Here is a 23,112-nt window from a genome sequence, read left to right as displayed (position 1 = left end):
GTAGTTCTTCACGTTCCTGTCTATTCTTCGTTTGCTGAGTTTTTTTTTTTAATCATGAATGAGTGGTAGATTTTGTCAGTGCTTTTTCTGCATCTATTAGATGATCATAAGTTTTTTTTTTCTTCTATAGCCTTTTGATATGATGGATTACATTAATTGATTTTCAGATGTTGAACCAATCTTGCATACTTGGGATAAATCACACTCGATCTTGGAGTAATTCTTTTTATATGTTGTTGGATTCAGTTTGCTAGTATTTTCTTGAGGATTTTTGCCTCTCGGTTAATGAGAGTTATTGGTCTGTAGTTTTCCTTTCTGGTTTTATCTTTGTCTGGTGTTGGTATTAGGGTATTCTGGACTCGCAGAATAGTAGGTTCTCTTTGTTTATATTTATATTATATTGCTTCCTTCGGTGTTCAGTAAAATTCACCAGTGAAGCCATCTGAGCCTAGAGTTTTCTGATTTGTAAGGTTATTCATTATTGATTGCATTTCTTTAGTAGGTATAGGTCTGTTTTGATAGATCTTTTGTGTGAATTTTGGTAGATTGTGTCTTTCAAGGATTTCATCCATTATACCTAAGTAATACATTTGTGGACATAGAGTTTACATAATATTCCTTTAATATCCTTTTAATATTTGTGGGATTAGTAGTGATGACTTTCTTTCATTTCTGTTGTTTTTAATTTGTGACTCTCTCTTTACTTCTTAGCTAACCTGGCTAGAAATTTATCAATTTCATCAATTTTTTTTCATTTTCTATTGATTTCCTGTTTGCAGCTGCATTGATTTCTGGTATAATTTTTGTTTTTCCTGTCCTTTTGCTTACTTTAGATTTAATTTGCTCTTTATCTGGTTTGTGAAAGTAGATGCTTAGGTTATTGATTTTAGATCTTTTATCTTTCCCACATATGCATTCAGTGCTATGCATTTCCCTCTTAAGCACAGCTTTTGCTTCATCCCACAAATTTTGGTAAGTGATATTTTGATTTTCATTTTCATTTAGTTCAAAGTATTTAATTTGGAAACTTCTTTGACCATGTGTTATTTAGAAGTATGTTTGATCTCCAAATATTTTGAAAATTTCCAGCTATCTTTTATAGATTTCTACGTTGCCATCTGAGAGCATAATATGCTCTTTTAAATTTGTTAAGCTGCGTTTTATGGCTCAGAGTAGGGTCTGTCTTGGTGATTATTCCATGTGAGCTTCTGCTCACATGTGTTTTCTGCTGTTGTTGAATAAATTATTCTAAAAATGTGAACTGGAACCAGCTGATTGGTACATGTTGTTGAGTTCAACTCTGTCCTTATGATGTGCTACCTGCTGGATCTGTCAATTGCTGATAGAGGAGTGTTGAAATCTTCAATTAAATAGTGTATTCACCTCTTCCTTCTTGCACTTCTATCAGCTTTTTCCTCATGTAATTAGTTGCTCTGTTGTTAAATGGATAGGCATACAGGATTGTTATATCTTCTCGGAGAATTGATCTCTTAATCATTATGTAATGCCTTTTAGCCCTAATAATTTTCTTTGGTCTGAAACATGCTTTACCCAAAATTAACATAGTTACTCCAGCTTTCTTTCAGTTAGTGTTAAATAGTATATTTTTTCTAACCCTTTGCTTTTATTTGTATTTATAATTAAAAGGGGGGTTGTTTTGTTAGACAACATATTCTTTTGTATTTTTTTTTTTTTAAATAATTATTTTTTATTGAAGGGTAGTTGACGCACAGTATTACATTACATTAGTTTCAAGTGTACAACACAGTGGTAGAACATTTATATACATAATTCTAGGTTCCAGCTATCACCCTACCAAGCTGTTACAATATCTTGACTATATTCCTTATGCTATACATTACATCCCGGTTACTTATTTATTTTACCATTGGAAGTCTGTCCTTTTTTTTTTTTTTTTTGTGAGGGCATCTCTCATATTTATTGATCAAATGGTTGTTAACGACAATAAAATTCTGTATAGGGGAGTCAGTGCTCAATGCACAATCATTAATCCACCCCAAGCCTAATTTTCGTCAGTCTCCAATCTTCTGAGGCATAACAAACAAGTTCTTACATGTAGAAAAATTCTTACATAATGAATAAGTTACATAGTGAACAGTACAAGGGCAGTCATCACAGAAACTTTCGGTTTTGCTCATGCATTATGAACTCTAAACAGTCAGTTCAAATATGAATACTCATTTGGTTTTTATACTTGATTTATATGTGGATACCACATTTCTCTCTTTATTATTATTATTTTTAATAAAATGCTGAAGTGGTAGGTAGATACAAGATAAAGGTAGAAAACATAGTTTAGTGTTGTAAGAGAGCAAATGTAGATGATCAGGTGTGTGTCTGTAGACTATGTGTTAATCCAAGCTAGACAAGGGCAATAAAACATCCACATATGCAGAAGATTTCTCTCAGAACAGGGGGGGTGAGGTTCTAAGCCTCACCTCTGTTGATCCCCAATTTCTCACCTGATGGCCCCCTGCGACTGTGCCTGTCTTAGGTTGTTCCTCCCTTGAGGAATCTTACCCGTCTCTGGCTAACCAGTCATCTTCCGGGGCCATACAGGGAAATGTGAAGTTGGTAAGTGAGAGGGAAGCCTTATTGTTTGAAAAGGTTAGCTTTTCACTTCTTTGCATATTTATGCCCTGTGGCTTCTATGCCCAGCATTTGTCTTGAGGTATCTTTACCACTTGGAGGAGTTACGATACTCGGTAAATTTGATATGAGGCACGAATTCTATTTAAGGGTTGTAATTAGGAAGGAAGAAGAAAAGCTATAGAAGTAGCAGGCGGAAGAAAACATGGGAAGATTGATTATTTCTTTGACAAATCTTCTTGTAGAGTAACTTCAGCATATATAGGTTTTAAGCTACTACTTAAATTGCACACACACATTAACATAATAGGAGTATAGTTACATAACCAAAGCATATCTGTAATTACCAGCCATCTCCAGTGAAACCAAGAAAACCATTAAGGCACCTTAGGCATTTGTGAAAACTTATCTATGATATGGTGGATATTGTCCAACTGAACTTGAACAGTCTGAGAGAAATCAGACAAATTAAAACAACCCATTCCTGGGGACTGTTCACATGCCATATGTTCTTTTAACAGTAAATAGTCTGTAGTTGTAAGAGTTTGGAGCGCTACAATTTGCACTTCTCCAAATTCTTGGTTGAGTTCCAACAGTATAGATCCAGTCAAATTTGTTGTTTTACTGTATGCACAGGCCAGCTTAGATATCTCCTTCCTCATTCCCATGGCAAGTCCAGGAACTGGTGGGATGAGTGCATCTACAGCTGTAGCAGTGCGTGGATCTTTGTTGGGGTTTTTTGATGATCATCTTCTGGCATGAGTCTTCCAGAGAGTGCAGATGTTGGAAGTTCTTTTTCATATCGTATCTTAGTTCATTTTTGGGGTAGCCCAATTAGGCTTTGATCCTCTGTATAAACACAAACAGACCCTTTGCCTACACTTTTATATGCCCTTTATACCCTTGTGTAGAACTCGTTGGAGGTTACCACACAGGAACTGCCCTTTTTTTTTTTTTTTTGCTTTGTTTTTGGTATCACTAATCTACACTTACATGACGAATATTATGTTTACTAGGCTCTCCCCTATACCAGGTCTCCCCTATAAACCCCTTTACAGTCACTGTCCATCAGCATAGCAAAATGTTGTAGAATCACTACTTGCCTTCTCTGTGTTGTACAGCCCTCCCTTTTCTCCTACCCCCCCATACATGTTAATCTTAATACCCCCCTACTTCTCCCCCCCTTATCCCTCCCTACCCACCCATCCTCCCCAGTCCCTTTCCCTTTGGTACCTGTTAGGCCATTGTTGAGCTCTGTGATTCTGGTGCTGTTTTGTTCCTTCAGTTTTTCCTTTGTTCTTATATTCCACAGATAAGTGAAATCATTTGGTATTTCTCTTTCTCCGCTTGGCTTGTTTCACTGAGCATAATACCCTCCAGCTCCATCCATGTTGCTGCAAATGATTGGATTTGCCCTTTTCTTATGGCTGAGTAGTATTCCATTGTGTATATGTACCACATCTTCTTTATCCATTCATCTATTGATGGACATTTAGGTTGCTTCCAATTCTTGGCTATTGTAAATAGTGCTGCAATAAACATAGGGGTGCATCTGTCTTTCTCAAACTTGATTGCTGCGTTCTTAGGGTAAATTCCTAGGAGTGGAATTCCTGGGTCAAATGGTAAGTCTGTTTTGAGCATTTTGATGTACCTCCATACTGCTTTCCACAATGGTTGAACTAACTTACATTCCCACCAGCAGTGTAGGAGGGTTCCCCTTTCTCCACAGCCTCGCCAACATTTGTTGTTGTTTGTCTTTTGGATGGCAGCCATCCTTACTGGTGTGAGGTGATACCTCATTGTAGTTTTAATTTGCATTTCTCAGATAATTAGCGATGTGGAGCATCTTTTCATGTGTCTGTTGGCCATCTGTATTTCTTTTTTGGAGAACTGTCTGTTCAGTTCCTCTGCCCATTTTTTAATTGGGTTATTTGTTTTTTGTTTGTTGAGGCGTGTGAGCTCCTTATATATTCTGGATGTCAAGCCTTTATCGGATGTGTCATTTTCAAATATATTCTCCCATACTGTAGGGATCCTTCTTGTTCTGTTGATGGTGTCTTTTGCTGTACAGAAGCTTTTCAGCTTAATATAGTCCCACTTACTCATTTTTGCTGTTGTTTTCCTTGCCCGGGGAGATATGTTCAAGAAGAGGTCACTCATGTTTATGTCTAAGAGGTTTTTGCCTATGTTTTCTTCCAAGAGTTTAATGGTTTCATGGCTTACATTCAGGTCTTTGATCCATTTTGAGTTTACTTTTGTATATGGGGTTAGACAATGGTCCAGTTTCATTCTCCTACATGTAGCTGTCCAGTTTTGCCAGCACCACCTGCTGAAGAGACTGTCATTTCGCCACTTTATGTCCATGGCTCCTTTATCAAATATTAATTGACCATATATGTCTGGGTTAATGTCTGGATTCTCTAGTCTGTTCCATTGGTCTGTGGCTCTGCTCTTGTGCCAGTACCAAATTGTCTTGATTACTATGGCTCTATAGTAGAGCTTGAAGTTGGGGAGTGAGATCCCCCCTACTTTATTCTTCTTTCTCAGGATTGCTTTGGCTATTCGGGGTCTTTGGTGTTTCCATATGAATTTTTGAATTATTTGTTCCAGTTCATTGAAGAATGTTGCTGGTAGTTTCATAGGGATTGCATCAAATCTGTATATTGCTTTGGGCAGGATGGCCATTTTAACGATATTAATTCTTCCTAGCCACGAGCATGGGATGAGTTTCCATCTGTTAGTGTCCCCTTTAATTTCTCTTAAGAGTGACTTGTAGTTTTCAGAGTATAAGTCTTTCACTTCTTTGGTTAGGTTTATTCCTAGGTATTTTTTTTTTTTTGATGCCATTGTGAATGGAGTTGTTCTCCTGATTTCTCTTTCTGTTGGTTCATTGTTAGTATATAGGAAAGCCACAGATTTCTGTGTGTTGATTTTGTATCCTGCAACTTTGCTGTATTCCGATATCAGTTCTAGTAGTTTTGGGGTGGAGTCTTTAGGGTTTTTTATGTACAGTATCATGTCATCTGCAAATAGTGACAGTTTAACTTCTTCTTTACCAATCTGGATTCCTTGTATTTCTTTATTTTGTCTGATTGCCGTGGCTAGGACCTCCAGTACTATGTTAAATAACAGTGGAGAGAGTGGGCATCCCTGTCTAGTTCCCGATCTCAGCGGAAATGCTTTCAGCTTCTCGCTGTTCAATATAATGTTGGCTGTGGGTTTATCATAGATGGCCTTTATTATGTTGAGGTACTTATCCTCTATTCCCATTTTGCTGAGAGTTTTTAACATGAATGGATGTTGAACTTTGTCAAATGCTTTTTCAGCATCTATGGAGATGATCATGTGGTTTTTGTCTTTCTTTTTGTTGATGTGGTGGATGATATTGATGGACTTTCGAATGTTGTACCATCCTTGCATCCCTGGGATGAATCCCACTTGGTCATGGTGTATGATCCTTTTGATGTATTTTTGAATTCGGTTTGCTAATATTTTGTTGAGTATTTTTGCATCTACGTTCATCAGGGATATTGGTCTGTAGTTTTCTTTTTTGGTGGGGTCTTTGCCTGGTTTTGGTATTAGGGTGATGTTAGCTTCATAGAATGAGTTTGGGAGTATCCCCTCCTCCTCTATTTCTTGGAAAACTTTAAGGAGAATGGGTATTATGTCTTCCCTGTATGTCTGATAAAATTCCGAGGTAAATCCATCTGGCCCGGGGGTTTTGTTCTTTGGTAGTTTTTTTATTACCGCTTCAATTTCGTTGCTGGTAATTGGTCTGTTTAGATTTTCTGTTTCTTCCTGGGTCAATCTTGGAAGGTTATATTTTTCTAGGAAGTTGTCCATTTCTCCTAGGTTTCCCAGCTTGTTAGCATATAGGTTTTCATAGTATTCTCCAATAATTCTTTGCATTTCCGTGGGGTCCGTCGTGATTTTTCCTTTCTCGTTTCTGATACTGTTGATTTGTGTTGACTCTCTTTTCTTCTTAATAAGTCTGGCTAGAGGCTTATCTATTTTGTTTATTTTCTCGAAGAACCAGCTCTTGGTTTCATTGATTTTTGCTATTGTTTTATTCTTCTCAATTTTATTTATTTCTTCTCTGATCTTTATTATGTCCCTCCTTCTGCTGACCTTAGGCCTCATCTGTTCTTCTTTTTCCAATTTCGATAATTGTGACATTAGACCATTCATTTGGGATTGCTCTTCCTTTTTTAAATATGCTTGGATTGCTATATACTTTCCTCTTAAGACTGCTTTTGCTGTGTCCCACAGAAGTTGGGGCTTAGTGTTGTTGTTGTCATTTGTTTCCATATATTGCTGGATCTCCATTTTGATTTGGTCATTGATCCATTGATTATTTAGGAGCGTGTTGTTAAGCCTCCATGTGTTTGTGAGCCTCTTTGCTTTCTTTGTACAGTTTATTTCTAGTTTTATGCCTTTGTGGTCTGAAAAGTTGGTTGGTAGGATTTCAATCTTTTGGAATTTTCTGAGGCTCTTTTTGTGGCCTAGTATGTGGTCTATTCTGGAGAATGTTCCATGTACACTTGAGAAGAATGTATATCCCGCTGCTTTTGGATGTAGAGTTCTATAGATGTCTATTACGTCCATCTCTTCTAGTGTGTTGTTCAGTGCCTCTGTGTCCTTACTTATTTTCTGTCTGGTGGATCTGTCCTTTGGAGTGAGTGGTGTGTTGAAGTCTCCTAGAATGAATGCATTGCAGTCTATATCCCCCTTTAGTTCTGTTAGTATTTGTTTCACATATGCTGGTGCTCCTGTGTTGGGTGCATATATATTTAGAATGGTTATATCCTCTTGTTGGACTGAGCCCTTTATCATTATGTAGTGTCCTTCTTTATCTCTTGTTACTTTCTTTGTTTTGAAGTCTATTTTGTCTGATATTAGTACTGCAACCCCTGCTTTCTTCTCACTGTTGTTTGCTTGAAATATGTTTTTCCATCCCTTGACTTTTAGTCTGTACATGTCTTTGGGTTTGAGGTGAGTTTCTTGTAAGCAGCATATAGATGGGTCTTGCTTTTTTATCCATTCTGTTACTCTGTGTCTTTTGATTGGTGCATTCAACCCATTAACATTTAGTGTGACTATTGAAAGATGTGTACTTATTGCCATTGCAGGCTTTAAATTCGTGGTTACCAAAGGTTCAAGGTTAGCCTCTTTAGTATCTTACTGCCTAACTTAGCTCACTTATTGAGCTGTTTCTTTTGTATTTTTTAATAAAGACTGACAGTTGCTGTCTCATAATTGGTTTATTCAGACCATTTATATTTAAAATAATTGGATCAATATCCACTTGTAACTCCAGGGGGGAAAATGAGTTCCAAGCCCAGGGTAAATTACCTTTGAAACCAAAATCAGTAAAAGGGAGAAATTAAGTGGGAGAAACCTATTTACTGCTCACAAGCAGTCATCTACTTCTGCTCTCCCATGTCTCTCATGACTCAGCTGCAAAAACGGGCCCCACGTTGCCTCTTCAGTCCAGATATGCCCTTGCTCCCCCTTGTAATCACCTACTGATATGGAGATGGACTACTTCTCTCCACTCCTTGGAAACACCTGTTGATACGTAGGTGCACTAAGTCGAGGTAAGAGATTCTGGAAATACTGCAATTTTACCCACAGCCCACCCCTCCAGAAATCTCACCTCACAATCTACTCACTCCCCATCTCCACAATGGCCCCTGTGTGAGAAAACTGGCGCTCTGTAACCAGACTAATAACATACAGTAACAAAAGCAATAAAATCATGATAATCCTCAAGCCAGAAGATTCAGTTAGGTTAAAGGCCTATGCAGATTAAGTCCATAGCTCACCCATTCCATAGATGGTCAGTAGCTGAATGGGTAGGGAGTTCATAGCAGTCATCATGTGGCAGCTGTAGCCAGGGGATACGTCCAGGGACTGTAGAAGAAAATAACCTTAGGAGTGATAGCATACATATTTTTTTTTTTTATTGAAGGGTAGTTGACACACAGTATTACATTAGTTTCAGGTGTACAGCACAGTGATTCAACATTTATATACATGATAATTCTAGGTACCAGCTATCACCATACAAAGTTGTTACAATATTTTGACTATATTCCTTATGCTATACATTACATCCCGGTTACTTATTTATTTTACAATTGGAAGTGTGTACTTTTTTTTTTTGAGAGGGCATCTCTCATATTTATTGATTAAATGGTTGTTAACAACAATAAAATTCTGTATAGGGGAGTCAATGCTCAATGCACAATCATTAATCCACCCCAAGCCTAATTTTCGTCAGTCTCCAATCTTCTGAGGCATAACAAACAAGTTCTCACATGGAGAACAAGTTCTTACATAATGAATAAGTTACATAGTGAACAGTACAAGGGCAGTCATCACAGAAACTTTCGGTTTTGCTCATGCATTATGAACTATAAACAGTCAGTTCAAATATGAATACTCATTTGGTTTTATACTTGATTTATATGTGGATACCACATTTCTCTCTTTATTATTATTATTTTTAATAAAATGCTGAAGTGGTAGGTAGATACAAGATAAAGGTAGAAAACATAGTTTAGTGTTGTAAGAGAGCAAATGTAGATGATCAGGTGTATGCCTGTAGACTAGATAACATACATATTTTAAGGACACCAGCATAGGCAGATCTTGTCCATCAGGTAGGATGCATGCAAGAGAGTGGTCCTGTGAATAGGACAGTGACAGGAATGGGATCTCATCCTGGTCTAGTATACCAGACCTTCACCCCCCTCCTTGTGGGAGTTACAGATGGGTCAATATATAGGGCTATAGGAGACATATGCACTGGCCATGAAGATAAAACAAAACTTCCGTGTAAGATGCACTTACCTCCCAGACGTTCTGGGTACACTACCATGATCTTTGGGGGCTACTATGCTGTTATTCCAGGAACACACAGGAGGCCAGCTTCCAGGCCTTTTCCCCAAGGTGCCAGAAGAGCTAGTCATTGCTGGTTCATGTGTTGAAATCACATGAACTCAGAGTCTCCAGGGTTTAATGCAGTTGGAGCTGACAGCAGGATGTTCCTCTGCCGGCCATATCCTGGCTTCAATAACTCTTCTTTGGTTTGCACATACAGTTGTATAGGAGAGGCAGCAAGGTGCATCAGCATATCCACAGGGCTCAAGGCTCCTTTTCAGGGCTTCTCATTCAAATGCCATAGCCCTCTCTATAAGCGAACTGACCAGCCCCATAGACTATTGGTGTCTGACTTCAGGCCAGATTTCAACAAACCATTGTACATCTCTATCATGCCTGCCGTGGTAGGGTTATATGGTACATGAAACTTCCACTTTATTCCTAATTGCTGCACCCATCCTTGTAATGCATGCCCAGTAAAGTGGGTGCCTTGATCACTCTCAATCACCTACAGTTGTCTATAGGCTACAAAGAGACGCTCTAGGCCCCTCTTGGTGGTTTGCTGATCTGCACAACGTGCAGGAAAAGCAACCAATAGTCCAGTAGCCATGTCTACACAAGTCACGGCATACTGATATCCTTCTGATATGGGCAGAGGGCCAGTATAGTCTATCTTCCACCTGAGAAGGGCTATCAGCCCCCTTAACTATTGTCCCATGTTGCTGAAGAGCTCAGTATAAGTCTCTCTTAAAGGACAAAAGACACTCCCCTCCACAGGCTCGGGGCCTCTCCCCAGTCTTGTCGACCCGCAGTGCTGCAGCCAGCAGCAGCGGCGGCAGCAGCAGCCTTCTCTGCTCAGGCCATGGCCGGGGTTGGCGCAGCTAGCAACGGTGGTGGTACCCCCATGACCATACGAGTGCCGACACAAGTCCCTCGGCGCGAGCGCCACTCCTCCCCATCATCTCTAGGGGCAGCCCTCCCAAAGGTCACACCCATTATGACAGATTTCAGATTCAGAGATCCTACCGACTACAGCCAGTTCTAACTCTGGGGAAGGGAAATCCTGGGGCAAAAAACCTCCAAAACCGAAATTAGTCAAAAGAAGAAAGTTTAAAACCCGTTTATTGCTTACAAACTGCAGTCTGGGGCCGTTTCTCTTTCCTGCTCTGGCAGAAGCAAACCAGCCCTCCCCCCTAACCTCTAAGGTTCAGATAAGCCCTCATTTGCCCAGGTAATTACCCATTGATATGGAGATGAACTACTACTCTCCACCCCTGAGGAACGCCTGTTGATATGCAGATGCAGTAAAGCCAGGCGAGATATTCTGCAAATAATACAATTTTACTCACACCTCCATAGGCAGAGAAAATTTCTCCAAGAGGAATTCTTAAGTTTATTTGAAGGCATACTGAATGAGTCCTTAATTATTTGAGCCTATGTTTAATACACCTAATGATTATGATCTCTCTCATTTTTGAGAAAGACTCAGAAGTTTGAGAAGTTATTTTAACTCTTTTATTTGATTAAACATACTTTGAATGCTCTTAGTCTCAAAATTAAAGAAGCTCAAAATAATGCTCATAATATGTAGCTAATTGGTAAATATTATTTACTTTAGCCAGCAGAAGTTCGCTGTTAGAAAATGTGGAAATCAAGGAATTGGCTTCGTGCATGCATCCACCTTGCATACATTATAGTGCTGCATTTTTATTTGGTTCTTGTGTTGTAGCTCTTTCTCCCATAAGCTCAGACCAACCTGTTCATTTCCAGAAACAAGAAACTTCCACAGAATGCTAGGGAACAGTTTGAAGTAATCCAAAAATTATATAATACCTACCTGTGAGACTTTGGGAGAAGATCTTTGATAGTAGTCAAGTAACTTCTTATTTAAAAAATAACTTTTATTTCTCACTAAAATATAGTGCTCATTATTAAAGGTTAGGATTCTCACTGTCCCATAAGTACTTGCAAGTCACTAACAACATATGTCTGTAAGAGAAATTGAAATGTGATTAGTTCACATTAAGATGTATAGTGTAAATTGCACCTTGGATTTCCAAGACTTAGTACAAAAAAAAGAATGTAAAATATTAAGATTTTAATATTGATTTCATTTTGAAATGATAGTTGTAAAAATATACTCAGTGAAATAAAATTTTTTTAAATGAACTTCATATAATTTTTATTTATGTACGACTACTAGGAAATTTGAAATTGCTTATGTGATTCATATTATATTCCTGTTGAACAGTGCAGATGTAGGCAGTTTTGCAAAGTAATAATGATAAAGATGGAAACCATCTTATAAATCTTACCATCCAGAAATAACTCATTAACGTTTTTGTCTTTATCTTTCTGGGTTTTGTTTTGCATGAATTATTGAATGATAAATGTGTACACATACACTTATTCTCAACAAACACATTCCCACAAGCAGACATTAATTTTTTATCATTGTTTAATGTTAGAAAATATACCATTTTTAATGAATACATTATATGGATTTACCAATTACCTAGGGATGGATGATTATTTATCTTTTTATTCCCCCTAACTTAGTGTTGTGTGTGTGTGTGTGTGTGTGTGTGTGTGTGTGTGTATATAAAAAATATATGTTATATTCCATCTTTCTTCACATACTTGATCTGTTATGAAGATCATCTAAGAAGATGAATATAGCAATGCACTTTGCCATCAAGTTTACGTATCCCCCTTGTAAAGTGGAGTATTGTGATTCCTTTCAAATAAAGCAAGTAAGACAGTTGCATTAATATTCGTTATTAGTTGAGACTTTCCCCCTAATTTATCTACTTGCCTTGCAAACAGGATTGAGTGAAACATAGAAAATAATGAGTTTGGTGGTTTGTTTTAAAAACTCTTCACAGTAAGGTACTGTGACTCAGGTTGGAATCTAAATTCCCGGGAGAGAATCTTACTGACTGAGCTTTGGCCCTGGTGCTTTGTCTCTGGAAAGAGGCAGAAACAGGTTTCTAACATTAAATAGTATTGGCGGATGGGGAACAGAACCTTGCCTGCAAGACAGGTTTATCAGATGTGTAAAATCTAGTGAAAATCCTATTAAGATACAGTATATGATTGTTTATGTGGTCTCTCACTGAACTAAACCTGCTTTAGGTGCCATTGTTAAAGATATTTACTTTGTACTGTTCTGGGTGCTTTTTAGTTATGAAGACAATCCAGATTTGCACAATGAAGGTGTAATGGTCTGTTTTGTGTTTTTGGAAGCTTGGGTTTTTTCCTGGTTCTCTTTAATTGACCAACTTGCTGAAAACAGAGGAAATACCTAGTCCTCCAATTACTAGTTTCTATAAGCTAGTAGTAGAGCTTTAAAATGATCTGATTGAAAATACAGCAGCTGATAAATCTGATACTAGGAATACCATAATAGTTAACATACAAATAAGTGTATACAATACCAAGCAATTTTCTAAGCACTTTCTGCATATTATTTTATTTAATTTTAATAACCCTATAAGGAAGGAACTGTTCAGAGCACTTTACATATATAACTAATTTAATCTTAAAACCCAAAATGAAGTTAGTCTTTTTATCCCATTTTACAGATCAGGAAATGGATAGGGAAGGTAAGTAATTGACTAAAATCACATGGTTAATAAATATTAGAATCTATCCCAGAGTCTGTGCTTTAGGTCCTCACACTGTTCTTCCCTGGAGCATCCCTAATTCTCTGCCCTCACTTTGTCCCCAGAATTGTCCCTTTCTCCCTTCCTTGTCCTCAGGATTCAGGGTTTCCTTCTCAGCCTTCCCAGAGCACTTTATTTCTGCTTTCATTTTGGTAGTTTATTAGACTGTAGCATACTTTATTAGACTTATTTATTAAATGTAACTCCTTTAGTAAATTATTATTTACAACTTGGCCATCCTTTATTTTTCTATTTTTAGTACATATAAATATTTGTTAAATTGAATACAATACCCTATTCAAATTGTCTCTAAGTTAGCCATTTTTTGGAATAAATTATTTTAATTGATTTTATGACAAATATTCCTTTGTCCTATGATTCCAAATCTTTCCTACCCTTGACCTTATAAATTTCACATCTTATTCTAAGAAAATATTTGTATAAAATCTCATGTCTGGTATTTTCTGGATCAGTACTGTCAAATAGAACTTTTTATGATGATGGGCACACTCTGCGTTTGTGCTGTCTAATAAGTAGTGACCTGTGACTGTTGGAGCATTTGAAATGTGGCTAATATGACAAGGAACTGAATTTTGAACTTTAAATGTAAATAGCTATGTGTGGCTAGGGACTACCTTATTAGACAGCACAGCTCCAAAGAGCAAAGGAAGAGTACAGAAGCTCAAAGCTCCCTCACACCTTCCACCTTCAGTTCTGCCACCAAGATAAGGGGCTTACCTGGAAAGGGTGGTAACATTGTAAAAGGTCTGTTTGTAAAAAGTCAAAGTGAATTAGTTCCCAAATAATTTACACCTTAAAAAAATAATATAGAACATTCAAGTTATTAAATATGTACATGGGATCTAAGAGTCAACTTTTCATTTAAAAAGAAAATCATTAGCTTGTGTTTTTGCCTTTATTGTGCATAATGTAATTTTAGGGAGTACTGTCATATAAAAGCCTCGCTCCCTAGCCCCAAGTTCTTGACTTACTAATGATAAAGATCTTTTCAAAGAAAAAATTAACATGATCTGCCTTTTGTTTTAATACAGTCAGCTTCCTACCCCTTGGTGGTTAGTGGAGGTTGCCATCAAACATCTAGTTATGTGTGTTCATTCAATTTCAGTAATAGTAACCAGGGTTAGATATATTTGTGCATTTGAATAAAAATTGCCTTTTGAAACTAGCAACAGTGAACTTCCAGAGGAACTATATAAAACTTAAGTTTATTGAATATACAATTTTTTCAAATTAATCACTAAATCATTATGTTTTACACTATGATTTTAAGTCTCTAATTGTAAATAAAGTATAAATCTTAAAAGCAGTTTCAGAAAGGTTCATGCCTACTTTTTTCTTTTTTTTTTTTTTTCTATCTATTTCTTATACATAATATATGGGAGAGTCTCAAATGTTGTACTTAAGTTTTTTGTTAGGTGGTAATGTTGAATTTAAACTATTACTCTCAGATTAACTCTTTGCATGTCCTTCTCCCACCTTGATTGTACATATGAAAGTCAAGCAAATTAAATGTGTTTGTATGTATACACATCCCAGTGCTGTCTTTAAAAGTTTGGATAATTATGAGTTGCTGCGTATAGAATCTGTAGACAAATATGGAGGATAAATACAATTGAATTTTAAACTTGCTTATACTGATTGAGTATGTTTAAGAGTTCAAAATACTCAAAGGGAAAGTTTGTGAAGAAATCATAGACTTTGGCCCTTATTGCATAGGCTGTCTCATTATAGTAGCCAAAGTTTGCATTTTTATTATTTATGCCTTTAGACACTTCAGTATGTTATTTTTAGCAATATTCACTTTTAATTTTTAAAGGGAAGTCTTTTAGAAGGTAGTAGAAATTCTTCCTAGGTTACGATTTCTAGATCAGAAAGATGATCCTTTTTTCCCCCAAAATTATACCATGATGTGGCTTGAGTGTTCTCTTTCTCTTATGTGTATTTTTCAAATCAACATTTAATTTTTTTTAAACCTAAAATATTCACATGGCTTAAAATCAAAGTGTACAAAAAGAAAGTAAAAAGTTTCTCTTCCATATTGACCTACCTTGCCCAGTCCTTGCTTTCCTGACAACACACATGGGCACCCACAAAGCCCCTGAGCAGCTGGCAACTGTTACTAGGGTTTTGTGTCCCTCTCCAGTGGGATGATTTACAAATGATTTATTCTTGCTCCTGTTTTTGTGCACAAATGTTAGCATACTGTACCCCCTTCAGTTTACATCTTGCTTTTTTCTCACCTAACAGTGTATCTTGAGTATCTTTATCATTAAAAAGCCTCTTCTTTTTTTTTTTCCTGGCAGCTGTATAGTATCCCATTGTATAGCTGAACTGTGCTTTATTTAATGAGTTGAGTGGGTATCTTTCTTGATGACGTAGAAAATTCCAGTTGCCTGAGTAAGTCTGGATAATAACAAGGTTCTGAAATTTTGAATTAATGAAGGTAAGATTTGAAGTATTTTAATGGTTTTGATGGAAGTCTTGGTAAAACGTGTTACTCCTTTACCCTCTTGTTTAGTTAATTAGAACAAATATTACTTAACTAATTTTTATCCTTATGTGATAAACTAGGTCATCTGTGAACATTTTGAATGTCATGTATTTCACAGTCCTCTCTTTCCTTGCTCTAATGTTTATTGTTACTGTTGGATACAGATTGTCTTAACAATGCTACATCTTTTGACTTTATCCATTTTGACCATAGCAAGACTTAACTTTTAGGGTTATTACCAGTTACAGCCCTTCTTTCACACTATATATTATCTTTGATTATGTAATATTTCTCATCCCTACTAATATTGGAAACTTTTATCTCAGTGTTTTGTAGATTTATTACTATTCCACATAAGCAATATCTTGTTAGGCAACATCATGTTGCTTATTCTCATTAATAGTAGGATGTAACAGTAGGTTGAGTGTTACCACATTTTTGGGGAGTAAGGAAGGGGATCCAACAGATGACATCTGAGCTGGGGTTTGAGAGGTGAGCAGAGTTAGCCCAGTCCTTTTAAAGAAGGCTGAGAGAGTTTATTTCACCCTTGCAAGCAGAGAATTAAAATGGAAGATCAGGATTTCAGAAAGGGTATTGAGTTTGAGAAAGACAGTCTCCTGTGTTTTTAGCATATAGTCAACTGTTGGATCCCCTTCCTTACTCCCCAAAAATGTGGTAACACTCAACCTACTGTTACATCCTACTGTTTATGAGAATAAGCAACATGATGTTGCCTAACAAGATATTTCGGTCAGCTTCAGTCATCAAAAATCAGAGGAAAGGAATTCCTCTTTTCACTGAGCCTTATCCAGAAGATTCTCTGAAAAGCAGTCAGTGAGAATGAAGCTACACATGCATTTCTTTTTGTGGCTGGAAACAAATAATTTCTCCTTAATTTTTCTAATATTCTGTACTGATCAGGCCACATGTAAATATCTACTTCATTTTATTTTAGACTGTTAAGGGCAGGCAGACCGATAAGGAAATCAAAATCAGGTCAGATGAGAAGTGATCAAAATAAATTTTAGCTTAAAAAGAGATGACCTTAGGGCATAGAAGCCACAGGGCATAAATCTGCAAAGAAGTAAAAAGCTAACCTTTTCAAACAATGTGGCTTCTCTCTCATTTAACAACTTTACATTTCCCTGTATGGCCCCAGAAGATGACTGGTTAGCCAGAGACAGGTAAGATTCCTCAAGGGAGGAACAACCTAAGACAGGCACAGTCGCAGGGGGACCATCAGGTGAGAAATTGGGGATCAACAGAGGAGAGGCTTAGAACCTCACCCTCCCTGTTCTGAGAGAAATCTTCTGCATACGTGGATGTTCTATTGCCCTGGTCTAGCTTGGATTAACACATAGTCTACAGGCACACACCTGATCATCTACATTTGCTCTCTTACAGCACTAAACTATGTTTTCTACCTTTATCTTGCATCTACCTACCACTTCAGCATTTTATTAAAAATAATAATAATAATAATAATAATAATAAGGGAGAAATGTGGGATTCACATATAAATCAAGTATAAAAATCAAACGAATATTCATTTTTGACCTGTTTATAGTTCATAATGCGTGATCAAAACCGAAAGTTTCTGTGATGACTGCCCTTGCACTGTTCACCATGTAAGAACTTATTCACTATGTAAGAATTTGTTCACCATGTAAGAACTTGTTCGTTATGCTTCAGAAGATTGGAGACTGACGAGAATTAGGCTTGGGGTGGATTAATGATTGTGCATTGAGCATTGAGTCCCCTATACAGAATTCTATTGTTGTTAACAACCATTTGATCAATAAATATGAGAGATGCCCTCTCAAAAAAAAAAAAAGAGATGACCTTAGCAATAAGGTTGTTGGGGACACATTTCTATGAAAGTGAAAATGTTATTGCCACTACACAGAAATAAGTATGCTGTCAGTAGTGGAAACGGTATACATCTCCAGTTTGGGATCATTGTTGCTACAGTACCTAGCACTGTGCCTATCACATAGAAAAAGCTTAAGAGATATTAAAGAGTGATGACAGATTAAAATACCTATGAATGGGACTTGCAGGAAAACAGGTTTAGGTTCAATATAAAGAATTTTCTGTTACATACTTGAAACCAATATAATATTGTATGCCAACTATACTTCAATTAAAAAAAACAATTAAAAAGTCAAAGTGAATTAGTTCCCAAAATAATAAAGTTAAAAAAAATAAAGTAGTAGTATGCATCGACAAACCAATATATAGGCCTAGGTTTTTTCAATTTTTTTCAAAAATACATTAATGTAGATAATTATTAATTACTTTCTTTTTTGTACTGTGATATTTATTTTATTATTTATGTATTTATGTCATGATTACCTATATACAAAACTCAATAAAATAAAATTTTTACCCTCAAAGAAAAAGAATTTTCTCTTAACTAAGCTGCTCAACAATGAAATAGTTTTTTCCCTCAAGTTCTAAGCTCCCTGTTACAACAAACATTCAAGCAAATGCTATGTAGTAATCTTATTAAAAATGCTATAAGGATTCTTACATTGAACAGAAGACTGACTAAAATAGCCCACCACTGCTCCCCATGCCCCCCATACCCATTGGCCTTTCCTACCAATTTTATTCAGTGGTTTTTTTAGAGTTGCTCTGCCAGTTTTCTTAAGTGGGTCAGGTCATTGTAAAAAAGTCAGTACATTAAGTTTGGTTTGGCAAAAGGAATAGATTGGCTTAAATAGTTCATTTTCTTTAGATAAAAAATTCTGTTGCTCTAACTGATACATAATTTTCTCACCCCAAGTCAGGCTGATCAGGTCTTGTAGCCTGAAGCTGCACAGTTCAGAGGTGCTCTCTTTTAAAAGGAATTCAAAATCATAAAAATGAATGATTATTTAATATGAGAAAATATCACAACAGAAAAATACCATAAATACAAAATCCATAAAAATAGCTTATTGTTTTTGCAACTTATTTCTGTTATTAATTGACTGATGTACCTTCTTGATATTGTTTTCCTACCTATTTTGGCCATATTCATTTTTAGCCTCTTCACATGACAATTTTATATCTTCTGTTGAGAGAATCTTTCCTCTTACAAAGGCTTGGCGAGCTATAACCTGTGTACCAAATCCAGCCTGGTTGTGTTTTAAAGTATTATTGGAACATAGGCATCTCTAAATCATGTCTGGCTGTTTTTGCACAGTACAGTGGCAGTGGAAAGAGACCAAATGGCCCACAAAGCCTAAAATATTTATCTGGCACTTTACAGAAAAAGACTTCTGCTCTATATACTACATTTGATCAAAATTTATTTTTTATTATTGATAATAATGAAGCTGAAAGAAATGTTCTGAATCCAGTTACTGGCACTGGCACACTTAGAGTTTCCTTCACTTTGCTTAGAGGGTGCTTGTTGCCTGGGGAAAGCTCCAGCTGTTTGATCTCAGTTGGCTGGCCCACGCCTCTCCCCCCGCAGTGCCCATGGAGTCTGTGATAGCATGCCACCCCCAGCAAGGAGCTGCACAGCTCTCATTCAGACCCTCTCTCTTGGGGTTAAAGATTGGGTCTGGAGACATCTTGTTGTTCAAGGGGGCAGGTTATTTGCTGGGCCCGAGCAGCTGTCCGGATAGTGCATCCTTGGTGAGAATACCAAGATCACCCTCGGGGTAGTCGAGAAGCACCACCTGGCAGGAGGCTGGGGTTGCTGCCACCTCATGTGTCCCCAAAGGAGAACGAGACCAGCCTCATAAGGGACTCTTCCAAGTAAAGGACCCTGAAGCTTAATTGACTTCATGGCAAATCTACCTGTGTGCCCAGGACATATAAGTTAAATCTGTTTGAAGTTTTTAATAAAGGTCCTTTTTCTCTGGTGAACTAACAGTCTTCTGTTTTCCATCACCACCTGCTCCCCTCTTACTCCCCCCACCCCAGATAAAGTGAATGATCTAAAATTCTTATTTTGATCTGTTGTATAACATGGTTGCTCTGATCGTGTGAAAGGAATTCAAACTATAGAAGTGGTGGATGTTTTTTATTTAAGTCTTACTCAGGATGAAGTTTCTTTTAAAAAAGATGGTGTAAGTACAGAGAGAGTTGGAAGAAGTGGCAGTTCCTTTGTTTTGAGTCAGGGTAACAGTGGCTAGTGTCTGTAGAAGTAGCATTAGCTCTGAGAAGAGAGCCACCTTCCCACGACTGTCATGGCTATGGCAGGGAGCTAAGAGTCTTTTATTTTTATGAAACATTTGTGCATTTAATTTTTTTAATTTCAATATAATTACATACTGAAAAGTTGCAAATATGTATGAAGAACCTTGTCTATCTTTCATCCAGATTTGTCAAACGTAACATTTTATCATGGTTTTCTCTCTCTCTCTCTCTCTCTCTCTCTCTATATATATATATATATATATATATATCTGAATCACTGAAGGCAGTTGCCCATATCATGCCACTTTATAATACTTTAGGGTGTGTATCTTAAAATCAAGGCCACTCTTACTACTTATTATAGTATCTCTATCAAAATTGGAATATATAATTTTTAATTTAACAAATGTTTGCTTACTTGGGACAAAGTATAGGTGAAGTATTAGCCTTGCAAAAGTATTTTAGATGCTTAAGGGAAGTACATTCTGCTTAGTGGGTAGTAAATCAATACAGAAAATGATTCTATTTTAGAATAAGATTTGTGATGTATCAAGATATACACAAGATAGACAAAAATATACTGTAGAAATACAAGCAAAAGCAGAGTCATTTCAATTAGGGAATCAGAGAAATTCTGGTGCAGAGTCCATTCCAGCAAGGTTGGAAGTGCCCTGCTGAAGGATGGATGAGAGGGAGTCACTTCCCCGAATTCACCCTTCATCTTTCTTCTGTCTTTCACAATGAAAGTTCTGAGGATGAATATACCTTGGCAATAACTCAGTACTGACAATATCAGGAATACATAAAATAGGATAGGCTCTATTTCTACAAAAGTTGATAACAGTACTTTTTCTCTTTTTAATCAACAAATTTTATCCATAACATTGGGCTAATAAGAAATAGATGTCCTTTCCTAAGCACTTGTCTCCTTAGGTTGTTTTCTAGTAATACCTGCTTGATTATGAAAGACAATAAGTAATGGAGTTGTTATTAGCTGTAATTACTTTAAGGAATGAAAGGAATGTTTTTAAAAGCTTAATTAAGCCACTGTCAGTCTAGTTTAAGGGATAGTCACTGTTTTTGTATTTCTGGGATTTATATATTAAGCATTGTATGTGTAAGCTACTCTTGTATTCACTATAATTCTGTATTAATCAGAAAAGGCTTTACAAAGTGCTATGGTCTATAATTTTCAGACTTTGCCAGTTTAAGATAAGGATTGAAATAGACATGTAGTTAGACAATAAGATTATAGTAAAATTTTAAAAATCCAGTTACTGAAGATTGCTTCTGATTATTTGGGTTCTTTAGTACTAAATTTTTATAAATTGTTTTAGAATAAGGTTTACAATGCCAATCATGTTTGTGTAGAAAGTTATTAAACTTTCACAAGTCTTTTTTTTCTAATCTGTTTTACAAATCTTAAGATGTCTTAAGAATTTAGATTTATATAAATGTTTAAATATGGATTTTTAGTTGTGTTTTTTTTCTTTTTTTTAAAGTTCACATATACATCCAAACAATGTTTTACAGTGTTTTGCAATTTAGTCCTTTGGCAAGGGGATTTCCATAATGGAATTCAGATTATTTAATACCACAGTTTTTTCTTTGGTTAGCTGTTACTTTTTGTTTTCTGATTAAAAAGTAAAGAGGATTTTTAGAACTTTTTCTTGGTATCTAGTTTCCTGATTGCTTTTCTTTTAGGAATGAATGCATTTTGATTGCACTATATTAAAAGATTGTCATTTATAAGAATTTTCCTTAGAAAATTTTTTCATTTCATTTTCTGATTCTTCAGCCTTTTCTCTAATACCTTTGGACAATATATGCAAAATCCACTTTTCTGAAGTTTTCAGTGGTGTGGGTTTGAGGTCTGGGAACCTATGGACTGTCATGCTTACATTGTGCACTTGTAGAACACAGTTTTGAGCAGGCCAAAGGCATACCCAACATTCTTCAATCTCCTTTTTTAAACTCAGTGTCCTAATATATACATTTTTTATGCCTCTAAGCTATCTTCATAATTTTTTTAATGGCTCATGTAGAAATTTTTCTGCTGCGCTGTGTCCTATTCATAACAGAAATTCAAAGATGATGTTGGATTGTCAAATTTAAAAACAGCATGGAGCACTGTTACCTAGGAAAGCCTTTAGGGAATTTGGTCCCCAGCAATAACTGATCTTATATTTCTGACTTTATTCTAAAAGACTTATATGTATAATAATCCTTTGGAATCTTATTATCAAAGGAGAGTATTCCCCCAGGCTTGGTTAAGTAATCTAAAACAATAGTATCTCCAAATTGTAACCCAGTCTATTTCCTATTATAATGCTTTGTATTTATTGAGCTGATGTACCATAATTAATCATCTATTTGTGGTTATTTGAATTCCTTCTATTTAAAAAGAATCCTAAGTAATATATATTCTTATAAATACTTTGTTGTTTATGTTTATATTAAAAATAAGAATTATTTTATTTTGAATTATTTCCTTATATTCTACTTTAGTAGTGAGATTATTGGATCAGAAGCCATGAGTATTGCTTTCAGAGGATTTGTAAATTCTGAACCAGTGTATCACTCTTAAAGTAACTAAGATGAAATAGTTGTATTCTTGATTATAATATAAAAGAAGCTTAATTTAGAATTAAATGAAAGTTTCCATTATTTCATGATACAGTAATGAGAGGTGGCAACATGGTATACTGGAAAACCTTAACACTCTGTGGTGTCCACTGCATGTAATTAATTAGCTTCTTTCTTATACATCTAAAAGAGTACTACTGAGGTATATCCTTGGGAAAATTGGGACAATAGTCACTCAAATCATTTTTCATAGCTTAACAGCTTTCAAGCTGTGTAGTCTCGCAAGTCATTTAACATCTTCCTTCTCTCAGTTTTATCAGCTTTAAAAAGGAGATATTAGAATCTACTTTCCGGGATGATAATAATGTGTTCAGTGTCCAGCACTATTATTAGTGAACATAAACCTTGCTTTCAAGTTAGGCTTAGTACCTATACTAGAGTGGTTAACTGCTATAGAGAAGTCAGCTTTTAATAGTACTACTGTTTCATCACTTAAATATTCACCTTATTGGAAAACAGTACAGTAGTCCCCCCTTTATCCGCAGTTCCTCTTTCCACAGTTTTACATAGCTGGTATGGAAGCAGATGCTTCTCCTCCTGACATAGCAGCAGGTCAGTAGTAGCCTAATGCTAGGTCACAAGGTCAACATCATTTACCTCACCTCATCTCATCACACACCCATTTTCTTATCTATTATCATCACAAGAAAAAAGGATGAG

General features: G+C 36.2%; 1 protein-coding gene across 3 annotated transcripts in view; it reads left to right on the top strand.

Moving 5' to 3' along the window:
- WASL (WASP like actin nucleation promoting factor) overlaps positions 1 to 23,112 on the top strand; it is a 73,907-nt gene that overhangs the window by 15,250 nt on the left and 35,545 nt on the right. The gene's annotated exons all lie outside the window — the stretch shown is intronic.

Source organism: Manis pentadactyla, chromosome 7 (assembly GCF_030020395.1).
Source record: "Manis pentadactyla isolate mManPen7 chromosome 7, mManPen7.hap1, whole genome shotgun sequence".
NCBI lineage: Eukaryota > Metazoa > Chordata > Mammalia > Pholidota > Manidae > Manis > Manis pentadactyla.
The sequence above is the reverse complement of the archived record's forward strand: the minus strand, read 5'-3'. Positions and strand labels throughout refer to the sequence as shown.